Consider the following 13,231-nt stretch of genomic DNA (forward strand, 5'->3'; position numbering starts at 1 on the left):
AAACAATCAACAAAACTAAAAGGCAACCTTGTAGAATAGGAGAAGATATTTGTTAATGACATATCTGATAAAGGGTTAGTATCCAAAATCTATAAAGAACTTATCAAACTCAACACCCAAAAAATGAATCATCCAGTTAAGAAATGAGGAGAAGACATGAATGGACATTTTTCCAAAGAAGACATAGAGATGGCTAACAGACTCAACATCAATCATCAGGGAATTACAAATCAAAAGTACAAAAGATCTCATTTCACACCTGTCAGAATGGCTAAAATTAACAACATAGGAGACAAGTGTTGGCTAGGCATTGTGTTTTCAATTTCAAATTCCACTTGTTCATTGCTGGCATGTAGGAAATCAGTTGACCTTTGTATATTAACCTGTCATTCTGTAGCCTCGCTATACTCATTTAATAGTTCCAGAAATATTTTTGTTGAATTTTCAGACTTCTACATAGATAGGTGTGGAGTGAAGAGAAATTAAGAAACATGGAGTGCTTTGGCATGTTTCAAAATGGTTTCTCTTCCCCTTCCCTGCTGTAAGCCCCAGGGAATTTTTTTAATAGTATTTATTGTGGGAATCTGATGGAGCTCCTAGAAGTGAGTCTAACAGTATTGTGGGAGTTTCTTCTATGACTAGATCCCCTTGGAGTTTTTAATCCCCAGAGTTGCTTGCTCTGAGACTCCAGAAATTCAAGTTTTCAAGTACAAGCACAGTTCAAATTTTCATCTCAGGCCTGGTTCCTACAGGTGTTTCCGCTTGTGAGTGTCTGCTCCAGGTAAGCTATGACTCCCTCCTGTTATTCATTCACCTTTCTATATATCCAATCTTGGGATCAGTGATTTTTCCTGTGTCTTCCCCCTCTTAAAGATCTGAGAAGAGTTGATTTTTAAGTCTATTCAGCTTGTTTACTTGTTGTTAGGACAGAGAGTTGACTTCTCAGCTTCCTATGTGCAGAACTGTAAATCACAGTTCCAGTAATGAAAATGTTCTAAAATCGTGGAGATGGTTGTACATATCTCTGAATAGGAAAAGACCAATGAATTGTACATTTTAAATGGGTGAATAGTGTGGTATGTGAGATATGGCTCAACAAAGTTGTTAAAAAATATTTGGATTCTAAACAATATAAATGTTTTGTATGCCTGTGTCCCTGAGGTGTTATACCAGTCTTTCTAGAGAATATGTGCAAACGTTGTGATTTATGGTGAACACCTGTTCTCCTGGGTTTCTGGAGCCTCAGAAACTGGTCTTGTAGGCAATGGCTATATACCTACGTGGTGGACCACCAATAAAAGCCTTGGTGTTGTAGGCTCAGGTGACCTCACTGGTAGACAATACTTCAAACAGGTTTCCTCATCTTGTTGCTAGGGAAATTAACCATGTCCTCTACTGAGGGAGAACTTTCGGGAGCTTACATCTGGATTCCTTCAGACTTTGCCCCATGTACTATTTTCCTTTAATCATTTTGCTTTATAAAAAATCACTTTGCTTTTTGTCCATTTGCTGTAATAAGCCATAATTATGTGTACAAGAACTTCTGAGCCCTGTGGGTTCTAGCAAATCACTGAATCTGGTGATAGTCTTGGAAACCTCTGACATAGCTGCTTCGGGAAAGTCTTATGTAGAGATCAGCAGCCCTCTTCCTTATCTGGAACACGTAGGAGCAAAGATTGTAAAGATGTGAAAAGGGAGTGTGTAGAAAACTCATGCCTATCTTTAATCCTCACTTGAAAGTGACACAGAGATTGGGAATTATAGGGTTCCTCACTGCTGGACAGGGCATCTTGGCAACGTAAGGTAAAATATGAACTCTGGTGAGTGATGCTGCAGGCAGGCAGGTGCGCCGCTCCCTACACTTAGCCTCCCCCCGCCCCCTGCCCTCTCTCCCTTTGCTGCTGAGAGCGTTGGAGAATGTGCTGCAGCTGGTGCGTGGGCAGGTGCAGCCACCATCTGCTCTCGGAGTCCGCATGCGCACAAGCACCTCGCACCCAGGATCTGGCCCAGGCCCCACGGATCCCAGAACCTGCCGGGGACGTGGCTAACCCCGCCCCCTCGCGGTGGCGATTGGCTGAACCGTTCCTGAGGGCGAGGCGCGGTCAAGGCGGGCGAGGGTCTCCCCTGTGAAGTCGGGGCGAGACGTGTCCAAGGAGGTGAGACCGTGGGAGGGGTGTGGGCGGGGGTCGGGTCCTCCCTGCCCCAAGGGTCCTTGAGAAGCCAGTTGGTTTCTCCCGGCGCTTGTCTCCTCCCACCGCCTCCTCTCATTGGCCAGGCCCGGGAGGCGGGTGCGCTCCCATTGGCCGGGGGCTGTGTCTGTCCCTGCCAGGGTGGGGGCGGGGTCTCCGCCGCGCTGAGCTTGCCCTTGGGTCTGGCGCTGGGTAGAGCTGCCGCCGCCGCCGCCGCCGCCGCCGCCGCCGCCGCCGCCGCCGCCGCCGCCGCCGCCGCCGCCGCCGCCGCCGCCGCCGCCGCCGCCGCCGCCGCCGCCGCCGCCGCCGCCGCCGCCGGTGCCTCTGCTGCTGCTGCAGCTCGAGCATCCGGGAGCCGCCGCCGCCGGTGCCTCTGCTGCTGCTGCTGCTGCTGCAGCTCGAGCATCCGGGAGCCGCCGCCGCCAGCGCTGCGTCCACCGCCGCCGCCTCCCCTGCCAGGACCCCGAGACACCCCGAGCGCGAGCGGCGGCTGCTGCTTGCCTGCGCCCCCTCTGCCCCCCCTCCCTTCCGTGACCTGCCCACCCCTGCAGCCCTCGCCTGCACCTTCTCCAACACCCCGGATTCCTGCACCACCTGCTCGGGCAGCCCCGGCGGGCTCTGGGACTTGCGGTGCGAGCCGAGGGGAAGGCGAGCTCCGACCCGGTGCCTGCCTGACGGGCTGTCGCGGCTGCACCACCAGCAGCAGCAGCAGCAGCAGCAGCAGCAGGAGACACTCTTCCGCCCACCGCAACCCCATTCTGCGGGTGCGTCGCAGCTGCCGCTTCTGCTGCCTCCAGTCCGGGTCCGAGGGTTCGAGCACCGCAGCGGGGACCGAGGGTCCAGCCAGGAGGACGCCGGCGGCCCCTGCACTCTGGGGCCCCCGTCACCAGCATCTTCTCGCCCCCTCGTTCCTTCCCAGCCCCTTAGAGAAGGGACCGTGACCTGGAGACGCGGCGCCGTCCTCCGCTTCTACAGCGTCTGCGGGCTCCTCTACCAGGTCATCCCCGCCCCGCCGAGGGAGCATCAGCTTCACGCCCTTCCCCATCACGCCCACTGCACCCCGCATTTCCACTCTGCCCCTTCCAGTCCCCTAGTCCCCGGCGATGTGCACCCCCCCCCCTACTCCCCGGTGCGGCAGGGGCGGCGGCAGTTGGCTCCAGCCCTCGGGTCTCCGGCCCTGGCTCAGCCTTGCGCTCCCAGCAGGCAGCCCCGTGCGCGGCCCCTTCCGCCTCTTCACCCACCTGAGCTGCCTCCATCCCTCACTCAGTCCCCGCCAGCAGCACCCCCCACCCCTCCCGCCTTCCGGCGGGCACTTGGCGCCTTCTCTGAACATCACACCCTCCCACCCACCCCCACCGGCCACCTCCCACATCACGCTCCTGACCCGCCCTCTCCACCCTCCTCCTCGCTCTCACCTCCCCCTTTCCGGGTCGCCTTGCTCTTTTCTCTGCTTCCCACCATCACATCCGTGTGTCTTTGAAAAGTGAGTGAGAGCCTGGGAGCGAGCTACGGAGACGGCGAGAACAGCAGCAGCGGCAGCGCCATGTGCACTGCAGTGACATCCCCGGGGGCAGGTGTGTCGTGAGACGTGTCATGCACCTCCGAAAGGAGAGGAGACTGTCTGGGATGTAAAGGAGAGAGCGACAGAAAGGAAGAAGGAAAAGAAAAAGAAAAAGGGGGTAAGGAGAGAGAGAATAAATCAAGAAATAAGGGAAAGGGGAAGGGAAAAGTTAAAAGACTCAAAGCTACTTTATCAACAAGCCTGTTTTTTAAAATTAATCAGCCTGTCTGGTTTTCTTTTCCTCTCTGTTCTTTTTTTTTGTTTTCCTTTTTTCTTTAAGCAAAGAAATCTACGCACCTAAGCAGTTACTTTACTGCGAAGGGATTTCCCCTCGGATTCCCGACCTCTCTATGGCTCTGCTCCTGCCGCTTCTTTCCGTCATTAATATTGTCCTTTCACGTGCAATGTACGAACCCCTGCGACCGCGGTGGGGGGAACCGCACAAAACGCTGTTATGATGCAAATCACTGGGTTTGGATGCAGAGCGGCTGGGGAACCGGGGTGCACTTTTCCTCAGATCCTCCCTCTTGCAGGAGGAGGAGGGGGCCCTGTGGAAGGGGAGGAGGACGCGGGTGATGAAGTGAATGGCCATGTGCGGAGTAGGAGGGCGTGGGGAGAGCGCACTTGGGGGGTGGTGAGGCGGGGGCGGCAGGCCAGGGCTGGGGGGGCCGGGCCGGGGGGAGGAAAGTTGTTGCTTTGAAGAGAGGAGTCATACAGGGATGCGGGAGTGAGATACAGGAAGGATGGATGGGAAATGATGGACTATAGGATTTTCAAAGCTAGGTGACTCTTGATTTCTTGCTAAATCTTTGCCCACCTCTAACCCCTCTGTCGTCATTTCTGTAGTTGTGGGAAGGATAAGTTGATCAAATGTATTTGTCCCTTGGTAAAATGAATCTGGAAGTAAGACACAAGTAGACCGCAGGCGTGCAAAACCCAATTGGCCTTTGGAGGATTTAAATGAGGTCAATGAACCGTCTTTCAGCAAGTCCTTGGAATGCATCCTGCCTCCTATCTTGCAGGATATGGACTGGGATGGATTTTATTTATGCATATTTATGATGTGAAGGAAAACAGAGTGGACAGAGTTTTTCTGAATTAACTAACTGACCTTGCGGAGGTATTTCTTACCATCTTTTTTGTGTTTTATGTTAAATGTAAATTCCAGATATGAAATGTGCCAGCATCCCCGAGAAAGCCGGCAGCCTTCTCCCTGCTTACGCTGCCTCCTCCCATTTCCCACCATTCGCACTCCCACCCTCTCACAAGTACCCCGGGAGGCTGACACATCACTTGGGTCTCTAATCCATGCTGAAACGTGTTCCTAGATGCCCTATTTCACCTCTCAGTAACTTGCATTTCTCAACTCTGCATGTGTGTGTGTGTGTGTGTGTGTGTGCGCGCGCGCGCGCGTGCTCTCTACGCAGGGTAGTGGGAGTGTGATGTGGGGAAATCAGTTAATTCGGTGATTGCGATGAAAACTCGACACCGCTGGATGTGTTTTCCCTGCCAATCTGTGCGTGCTGGCCCCGGCACGTCATTGCACACACTGCTGGGCTGGTGTGAGATTATTTATTATAGAGCATGTGGGCAAAGGACTGCACTTGGGGGTCGCCTCCTCTGCCTTCAACATTTCCCATGAATTGTCGATTCACTGCAGTGCAAAATAACTGTCTGCTGGTGTCTCATTCTCTCAGCCTGGAGGAGGATTTACTCTCTCTACCCGGAGAGATTCCATCAGCTGCATTCTCTTTTATTAAAAACATGGGTCTCTTGTATTAAGTATGTAAGCCAATTATTTAAAAAGTGCTGCTTTTCACAGCAGATTAGAGGTGGTGGTGCAAGGGGTGTGGGCATGCCAGAGAAAATGCACCACTGCAACCCACAGCAGCACCAGCATCAGGTCCAAGTATATAAATAAATAAGCGTCCTCTACAGCAACCAGGGAGAAAGCACCAGCCCAACAGGGTCTGTGTACTTATGAGCATCTTAGATCAGGCCATGTTAAGACACCAAAGGACAGAAGAGGATTTAAAAGGAAAAAAAAAAAAAAACTAGAGGGGGAGGGGGTGCAAAGCACCATTGGATTGTAGTCTCATGTTTATGGCTGCCTCACATTGATCAAACACTGCTCCACAGACACATCGCACTTTGTTGATATTGTCAGTTCCTGCTCAAACAAATTGCTCAGGCCTTCCTTGTTTTACTCTTGGCCAAAAACATTGCTTCAGGGTTGAGGTTGTTTCTCCCAGCATCCTACACTTTTATTAGGACTTGGTTAGGTTGTAAAATGAAAAGCTTTATTTCCTGGACACAGATTAAACACTTAGCAGGTCTTTCCTTTCCATGTGCAGAGAAAGAAGGGTGGCGGCGGAACTAGTGAGCAACTAACTGATTTTGGCTAGAGGGAGTCTGTTCTGCCTGCTGGTAGTTATGACTAGGCAAATGCTATAGGCAGCCTATAGCTTCTTATTTTTAGCGCTATCGGAACTATGGTGGTATCTGTGACTTAAGTAATACTGATCAATTAATTTAGCATTTCTATTATTATCCCCTTTCTTGCACTATGCCTTATTTTAGACAAGAAGACTCATTTGAACGTATCTTCTCTGTGTTTTACATTGTCACCAATATTTTACTCTTTCTGGGAAGCAAAATCAACCTTTTGGCTTGTTAATATGTAAAGTTAATGAGCCAGTGGTGAGAATCAAGTCAATGATAAAATAAGTTAAAAAAAATAGTACTATTCTAAAAATCTACCATTTTGTCTTCAGTGGATTCTTAGGAAATGAAAATGAATCATTAGAAGGAAATAAATATGTTTCTGACCAAAGCACAACTCGCAATGTATAGACTACTTAGATAACAAAAATTTGCTTCTGTGTTAGTTTATGGGGCATCCTTGTTTATTTTCCTCCATCACAGGTAGGGGAAAAATCTGGAATGAGGGTACAGAACAGTTTAGAGAAATGAATTTCTTTAGAAGGAGGCGTGCAAAAGCTTGCCACCTGGAACTAAAACCTCTCTTGGTTACAGAGCAGATCCAGTTCAATTGCTAACCCTGGCTGAAGCTGTGTCCCCTTTCCATGCCTGAGGGGGCACTGCAAAGATGGAGACTGTCTTGTTTAGCACAAGAAAACGGTCCTAGAAAGGGCAAAGAAGAAAGGACAAAATACAACCAGAAAATAGACATACATAGAGATTTTGTTGAGAACTTTGTTTCCTTTTTAGATTTAGTCTTACAGAAAAACACATCCAACACAAATACTGGGATTTTAGTGTTTGGTTTTGTCTTGTTTTATTTTCCATGAGATATTTTGATGAATGATCTGTTATTTTAGAAAGACTTTCAAATTGAAGGTCAATTGGACATGCATAGTACTTGCCTCAGTGAATACACTGAACATAAACTTCCCCTTACATTTTTAGAAAGTGTATTATAAAGTACAAACACACCTACATACACTTAATAAAATACTGATAACTTAATGCTTCTCAAAAGCCTCTCTCTCCCATTCATTTCCTTCTATTTGTAATAGCCTTAGTCTTGTTGAGCTCATTTCTTATGTTGAATGCAAGAACCCTATTCCTCCCTTTCTTGATTAACAACTGAAACTTTAAAGAGTAGAATCTGTACATAAGAGCCAAAGACTATGATTTAAATGGTCAAACCCCAAACACTTAGTAATTAGGAAAATCTCCCTGCAAATATGGGGAGTCTCTGGGCAGATTTTCTATCAAGATATGGAAACTTACTTCATTGTCTTCACCATTTCTACAACTATTAGAACTGTGGGAGCATAACATGACCAAAGTAAGCATTGATTGAGAGGCCTCTTTCTGCTTTCTCCCCTGAAAGATCAGATACTTGAGAACTATTTGCCCCACGTTGAAATAGTGAGATGCCATTTTTTTTTTAATGAAAAAAATTACTTGAATTACTTAAGGAGCAAATGGAAGTACAAAAATGCTGGAAGAAATGTGAGTCATGCATTTTAAAGTGACGTAAAATCAATATCAAATAATATTAATTTTCTTTTTAAAATGAGAAATCTATGGGGTATCAGATGGTTGAGACAAGTAAGGTTTATTTATTATGAAGGATTTGGGGTACATTCATAATATAAATAGACCTATCGTATTGATGTTTTATTTGATAACACTGATGTGCGTTCCACGAGATTTATTGAGAAGGCGTCCTCATTTTAATAGGCTCATTGAATAACCTTGGCAAAACCACCCAATGTGTAACAGCTGGCTTAGTAGGCTGAGGAAGTGGTGAGAAATCACAAACTGAGGAAGCCAAACTCAAAAGCTGAAGTTAGAGTTCTTTGTGGAATTGGCAGGTATTGGTTTTTTGGTCCTCCTAGAACAGCTCTAGTGCCCAATGACTACTAAACTTAAGCTTCCTGAGGGCAAGCCCTGAGCCTTTGTCATCTGTGCAATCTTCTTATTCTCAATTTAGTAGATACATAATAAATAGTGTTGGCATGAATAGGTATGTCCTAATGGACTTAAGTAGCTGCATCTCTTCATAATATGTCAGCACTTAAACTTTTTTAAGTTGTTGGACCCTGGCTCACGGGTGCCAACGTGTCCAGGTGACTCTGACCCCAGACAGGCAGATGCAATTAGCAAGAGGGTTTATTGAACGTTTGTGCAAATGGGCTCTCTGCCTCCCAGGAGGAAGAGAGCCCAATTAGCAATTACAGGCATCTTTTAAAGGTAAAAGAAAAAAAAAAAAACCTCTTAAAGACAAAAGAACCTTGGCAGTAGCATAGCATTCAGGTTATCGATTTCTCAGGTCAACATGAACCTATTCAGGGACATTCCAATCAGGGAGTGGGGGGAAATGGTTTTCTTATCACAAACAGAATGCTTTTTGTTGCTAAAACTTCAGGAAGGCACCTGGATGGGCTGCCTCTGGATTAGGGCTGGTACTACTTAAAGGGGGGGGGGGGGGTTTCTTCAGTATCTTTATAATTTGGGAGCTGTCAGGGATGGGATGTGATGTGAGGAAAAGGCAAGAGTTTGTTTTCTTTGCACTCAGTTATTTTCTCTTACCCTTTTTATGAGGGTTAAAAAGTATATTTTTGAATAAATTTTCTTAGGCTTTAACAATGATTAACGTTTCCCCTTAAAAACACACAAGCAAGATATACATTTCTGAATTTGTGATAGAGCTGAGCATCTATTCTGAATCTTCTTTTGTGCTTATGAAACTAAGTAATGAGACCCTTCCACTACACGAATAGACACAGGGCTGAAGTTGTAAAGGGATCTGCCTTAGAGAGGGCTGGCTACTAATTATTTACATTCTATTTTAGAGGTCTTTGAAGTAAATATTAAGACAGTCATTATTCAACATTTGATATAACTCTAAGTCAACAAATAGTTTTTACTTGAATCTTTAAATTATCTTTCAGCCACTTGAATGCTGAACAGGAAGCTCCAATTTAGCGATAAACAGTCATTCTGGGGGCTAGATGCAGAGGTCATTAGAGATTAGAAAATAAAAATATTTATTTTTAAATAAAATAAATATTTTATCCCATTGTTATTTTGTTTATTTTTAAATAAAATAAATATTTTATCCCACTGTTATTTTGTTTATTTTTAAATAAAATAAATATTTTATCCCACTGTTATTTTGTTTATTTTGTATTATTTTGTATTTTGCTTTGAGAAATAAAAAAATCTCAGAGCTAAGTATGATCAAGTAGTGCAAATCACTTCACATTAAGAAAGCAACAGTTCTTATTGGTCAAATTGATCCCCTAACAATTTTATGTTTTTGATGATGGCTTATTTACAGTAACGGCGCACTCATTGTTTATCTAAAGTCATCTTTGGGAATAGAGCAAGAAAGCACCTTTCCTGACAAGCATGTGCTGCCAACTGTTAAGTGTATAGCTGTTATATTGATTCAGTATGATTTATAAAAAACAATTAATTTGTTCTTATAGAGAAATATTTTTGGCTTCTTTGTTAAAAGTGTTTGCCTTTCAAAATGCAAGTGACTCCCTTAAGGTTTACTTAAACATCCAAACTCAAATTTATGGTGTGTAAAATACATTTTTACTCTCTTAATGAATTCATATTTGATGTTAGCTTGTCCTCTATCCCCTCTGGGGGAAAATGCCCATGACACCTACGTATCTTCCATTCATTCTCATACCTTATATGCCCCCTACTTTCCAATCTTAAGTAGTAGATTTAGGTTGAAATGAGAGATGGTTAGAATATTTGTGTTAAAAAGCAAACAAAAAATATACAATAAGCTTGTCTAATTGTCACTCCTTTGCTGCTCTCTATTTTCTCTTTTTTTTAATTTTTTATTTACTTATGATAGTCACAGAGAGAGAGAGAGAGAGAGAGAGAGAGAGGCAGAGACACAGGCAGAGGGAGAAGCAGGCTCCATGCACCGGGAGCCTGATGTGGGATTCGATCCCGGGTCTCCAGGATCGTGCCCTGGGCCAAAGGCAGGCGCCAAACCGCTGCGCCACCCAGGGATCCCTGCTCTCTATTTTCTATTTTGAAGTCTGAGTAACACAGTAACTCAGCTTCCTTTGCACTGTCCAGGAATATAATATCCCCCCAGTCCCGACCATACTCCTAACCTGAAAGACCTATTAAAAGTAATTAATGAGGAATGAAGAGTGGTTCAAGAAAGGGAGATTTGCTAAAGCCTATGTGCTGAATACGTACAGTTTGGGTGATTTTCCTTTTGACCTCCACAATGCATACCCCAATGTTTTAGCAAGGATAAAACTCCTATAATGTGCTTTTGCTTGTTTTTGTTATTGCTATTATTGCGTTTTGTGAGAGTTCAAACTCCTTACTTTCATAATGAAATGGCAAAAAGGAGAGGCAAGGAAGGTGAGTCAGCCAGCCAAACACACAGAAACACCTGGCAAAGCTGACTAAATTAGCATATGCTAGGGTGAGTATTTCCCTCTGTTGTTACATAATCCCTTTCTAATAGGAAATCTGTTCTCATACTTAACCCTTTCAGGAGGGTTGACATTCTCCCACTGTTATTTTGTTTATTTTGTATTATTTATTTTCTCATGAATTGTGTAAACCATCTATTGAGGGGCTTTTATGTCAAATTCTCCCCCCCCCCTTCAGTGTTTCTGTATACAAATGTTCCATTCTGTGCCCAACTTCAGGATTCAAGAATCAACTTTTCTATAGCTTTCACTGAGAGGATCTAATTAGCATTTTGGGCCCTCTTTACTCATGTGCAGCTTCCTTTAGAAAATGTATTAGTTCTATGAGGTTCCCCTAAGGATTCATAATACTCTAGCTTGTTACATGTACTGTGGTATTCAGTGTGCCTTAATTATGCACGTGGCCTCATTTCAAAGCCTTTTCAAGGATCATGTGGGATAGAACAGGAGTGTGGCTGTAAGTTCACCGTCATGTATTAATGTGTAGGTGGTATTCAGAGAAGGATGTTTCTGAAGGCAATTATATACCCATGACTCCAGTATAGCAAGCAGCTACATTCTACACTTACTAGTTACCCTGCCAAGGCAGAATGAAATTCACCATTGTGATACATAATACAGTATCTGTTATTTCTAAGTAGTTCTTTGGCCTGGGAATGAAATAAAATAATGAGTGAAAATGTGTATCCCTTATCTTGAATAGGGATTGTCCCTTTCACTCTCTCAAAACAAGAATCAAAAATTGTTCCTAAATCAATACTCTATTCCATAACTAGTCCGTTAACACATTTGCTGTGGTGGGATCTTCAAGTTACGCTGGTTATTATTTGAGGCTATAGATTTTTAGATAGTATTAATTGCCTTCAACTGCATGGGCTGCCAAATGTCAGTGCACTGTCAAATCTGAGACATGATTTTTTCGATTTTTGTTTTGGATGCAATTTGAACAACTGTGAAACTATATAGGGACATTGAACCCAACAGAGGAAGAGGAGAGAAAGAGAAAGAAAGACAGATGTTTTTTAAATAGGGACTTCATTTGTGGAGGGATGGTTATAAGAATTGGCTCATTTAGTACATGTCACCACTTATATGGAGGATATTTTCCTGCATTGCACGAGTTTGAAGGCATACTTATCTTAATTGTACCTTTTGACTTGCATTGGCCTATGTGTCATATCATCAGAAAACTTGAGTTTGACTTGTAAGTACACTTTTTTCTTTTATTTATGACTACTGCAATCAAAAGCATTTTGTATATACTAACTAACTTTGATATATACTAACAATTTTAACCAATTTTTGTTTTGTTATTTTACAACTTTGAAATTTGTAAGCACATTATTTGAGCCACATTATTATTTGAAAGCCACATTATTATTAATGATAGTTTAAAAAAATACTGGTCTCCAGTAACTCACTGGAGTTTTTTATTAAGAAAAATTTTGGCCAACATCTGATGTGTTTAAGTAGACAAAAGAATGCCATCTGCCCTTGATATTTGAAACATTTTATTTTGTCTATGCTATGATCTATATAACCCCTTTGTGTATTTTTATTATAGTATTTTGAATGTTTGGTATTTATCTGTCTGTTTGTTCTACTGGATTATAAACCCATAAAGTACAGGGTCTTATTCTTCATTTTATTTCAAGTGCTTAATCTAAGGTCTGGTCTGTGTCTTTTTTTTTTTTTTTTTTAATGTTTTCATTCTACTGATTGATTAGTTCTCTTCCAATCCATTTAATCCTGACACATCTCTTTACTTGGATCCAAATAATATTTAAGTATTTATGTTATAACTGCCAAAGTGCCAATACACTATTCTGAATAGAATAAATATTTGCAATGAATGTTTATTCGTATTTAAGGTACAGAGAGAGTACAAAAAAATGGCTACTAAGAAACACAAACAATTCTGAATAATGACATCCTTCACAAAACTATGAGACCATTGCTTTCAATTAGGGCAAGCAATTCGAATTTGCACTGAAAACATTCATCTCATAGCTTTGAATCTCCCTGATTTCTCCGGGCATCATAACCCCTTGTCTTTTTTTTTTTTTTTTTCTTTACTTATTAAAGATTTCTATCTGTAGCCCTCCAAATATTCCTGATGATGGCTTTAGGTAAACATGAAACCAAATCATCTTACTGTTCTACTTAGAGTAACCAGTATTTCCGGATAAATGTATGAACAAAGAGGAATTACAAACTGACCTTGATCTGCCAGATTATCAGTGGGGACTGACCTGCTTTTGTTATTGCCAAAGCTGTGGAGTAGATGTTCTGGGAATCTTCTCTGAAGTATGGATTCAGGGTGCACTTCACTTAATTTGACTTGGGAAGATTACATCCATTTTATTTGAAAGGCCTTTTAAAGAAAATCCTAAATGTTTTGGGGTTTTTCTTGATACTTAGTCATACTTCTGCAATTGAAGACACATGTTTGCTGTGGTTGAATTTGATTTATTTCCCTTTTAGCATTTTGAAAGACCGTGGGTGGTAGGATGGGAATATTAACTGCT

At 43.4% G+C, this 13,231-nt stretch overlaps 1 long non-coding RNA gene across 1 annotated transcript; it reads left to right on the top strand.

The window, feature by feature from the left end:
• The first annotated feature begins 1,186 nt into the window (after positions 1-1,186).
• LOC140596422 (uncharacterized) lies at positions 1,187-12,556 on the top strand. Its single transcript, XR_011998403.1, has 2 exons — positions 1,187-2,156; positions 3,674-12,556. It is a non-coding gene; the product is annotated as an uncharacterized lncRNA (long non-coding RNA).
• The last annotated feature ends 675 nt before the right edge of the window (positions 12,557-13,231 follow it).

The sequence above is a fragment of the Vulpes vulpes genome, unplaced genomic scaffold (genome assembly GCF_048418805.1).
Source record: "Vulpes vulpes isolate BD-2025 unplaced genomic scaffold, VulVul3 Bu000000642, whole genome shotgun sequence".
NCBI classification, from domain to species: Eukaryota; Metazoa; Chordata; class Mammalia; order Carnivora; family Canidae; genus Vulpes; species Vulpes vulpes.